We start from the raw sequence: 2,819 nt of genomic DNA, 5'->3' as shown, positions 1-2,819 counted from the left end.
GCGGCATGTGTGTATCACATGTGGATGGACTACTGCACCCAGCATGGCATATTCATATCCCAACCTGATTACAAGGTCACCAGCCAGCAAGTGCTTTACAACAAGTAAATGTAACACTGAGGTGTGACACCAATGTTATTCATGAAGCAGAAACGCTGCGAAGATAGGAAAAGGAGGAAGCCACACAGACCTCTGCTTCTAGAATACATAATAGGGAATACAAGGAGATAGTCTGTGTGCTGGACACAATTCCCTCCCAGAGAAGTTATACTGCGGATAGCCAGAGAAGTTATACTGTGCGGATAGCCAGAGAAGTTATACTGTGAGGAGAGTCAGAGAAGTTATACTGTGCGGATAGCCAGAGCAGTTATACTGTGAGGAGAGTCAGAGAAGTTATACTGTGCGGATAGCCAGAGCAGTTATACTGTGAGGAGAGTCAGAGAAGTTATACTGTGCGGATAGCCAGGGCAGTTATACTGTGAGGAGAGTCAGAGCAGTTATACTGTGCGGATAGCCAGAGAAGTTATACTGTGCGGATAGCCAGAGCAGTTATACTGGCCCTCATTCCGAGTTGATCACTAGCTGCCGATGTTCGCTGCGTAGCGATCATTTCAAAAAATGGCAAAACTGCGCATGCGTATGGGGCGCAATGCGCATGTGCGGCGTACGGGTACAAAGAGCATCGTGGTTTTGCACTGCTTCTAGCGACGATTCCATTCGCACAGCCGATCGCAAGGAGATTGACTGGGTGTGTTTGGAAAAACGCAGGCGTGTCCAGGCGTTTGCAGGGCGGGTGTCTGACGTCAATTCCGGGACCTTCGTCGCAGCAATCATCGCACAGAATAAGTAACTACAGGGCTGGTCTTGTTTTGCACAAAATGTTTTTTTGTACCCGCTCAGAGAGTCAGAGAAGTTATACTGTGCGGCTAGCCAGAGAAATTATACTGTGTGGATAGCCAGAGAAGTTATACTGTGCAGATAACCAGAGAAGTTATACTGTGCGGTGAGTCAGAGAAGTTATACTGTGTGTATAGCCAGAGAAGTTATACTGTGCAGATAACCAAAGAAGTTAAACTGTGCGGTGAGTCAGAGAAGTTATACTGTGTGTATAGCCAGAGAAGTTATACTGAGCGGACAGTCAGAGAAGTTATACTGTGAGGATAGCCAGAGAAGTTATACTGTGCGGATAGCCTGAGAAGTTATACTGTGTGGATAGCCAGAGAAGTTATACTGTGCGGATAGCCAGATAAGTTATACTGTGCTGATAGCCAGAGAAGTTATACTGTGCGGATAGCCAGAGAAATTACACTGTGCGGACAAAGAAGTTATACTGTGCGGATAGCCAGAGAAGTTATACTGTGCGGATAGCCAGAGAAGTTACACTGTGCGGATAGCCAGAGAAGTGATACTGTGCAGATAGCAAGAGAAGTTATACTGTGCGTGCGGACAGAGAAGTTATACTGTGCGGATAGCCAGAGAAGTTATACTGTGCGGATAGCCAGAGAAGTTATACTGTGCGGATAGCCAGATAAGTTATACTGTGCAGATAGCCTGAGAAGTTATACTGTGTGGATAGACAGAGAAGTTATACTGTGCTGATAGCCAGAGAAGTTATACTGTGCGGACAGCCAGAGAAGTTACACTGTGCAGATATACAGAGAAGTTATATTGTGCGGCCAGCCAGAGAAGTTACACTGTGCGGAGAGTCAGTTGTGGAGCTGGGAGACTCTAGACCGGGATACTGTCAATTTACTTACAATCAAAATCCCAATGGTCAAAATACCGACAACCATTGACCGATGGTCAAAATATCGACAAGGCCAAAATACCAACATTTAAAATGTCGGCAGGTCAAAAAGTTAACATGAATCTTTCATGATTTATTAATTGAAACTGACTTGTTTATACTTTACCATCCCAGTGGACATGGCGGGGGATTATAACAGTGGGCCGAGCGCACTGAGGCACCGTACCCAAAACATGGCGAGCGCAGCGGTACACTTATATGGTGTCCATGTCGACCTATGTTGACATACACCTCAAAAAACAATGAAAAACTTGTGTCGACTTTTTGACATTTCAAATGACGGCATTTTGACCTTGTCGGTATTTTAAATGTTGGTATTTTGACCTTATCGATATTTTGACGCTGTCTGTATTTTGACCATCGACCAATTGTTGTCGGCATTTTGACCTCCGGGATTTTGATTGCAGGTAAATCATACCAAATCCCTCTAGCCCATAATGCAAAGTGGTTAGATTTCATCCAATCCGCAAGTTATCTCATTATGGTCTGCAAACACTGGCTGACCTATAATGGGTGCACCACACATCCTGCCTGCACCCATTGGGCCTCACCTCTCCGGGTCCGACATCTGCTGCAGCAGCGCTGTAAAAGCACCGTGCAGCAGCCATTTTCCCATGTGCAGTAGGGAGAATCACGCCATTTTCTCGGAGCCCTGCACATAAATAGTAGACTGTAGGACAGCGCTAGTCTACTAGCGCGCCATCACACAGAGAGAACACTGCCGGCAAGAGAGAGGAGGAGGCCTGGATGGAGTTTGCACACGGGCCCCCTCCTCTCATAATACGCCGCTGTACGCAAATATTCCAAACTGTGGAAAAATCCGAAATCCAAAATACTTCTGGTTGAGGAGAGGAGAGGGCCCGTGTGCACATTCTGTATTATTATACACTTTATGGGAAGACTTTCTGCTGTATACAGAGTGACTACTATTTGCCATTTCAGTCATCGTTTGCTCACCATTGCAAGTTTTCAAGCAACTCAGCAGTGCAGTGTGGAACGTATTCACCATGTG

This window comes from Pseudophryne corroboree, chromosome 5, assembly GCF_028390025.1.
Source record: "Pseudophryne corroboree isolate aPseCor3 chromosome 5, aPseCor3.hap2, whole genome shotgun sequence".
Taxonomy (NCBI): Eukaryota; Metazoa; Chordata; class Amphibia; order Anura; family Myobatrachidae; genus Pseudophryne; species Pseudophryne corroboree.
Note: the sequence above shows the minus strand (reverse complement) of the source record.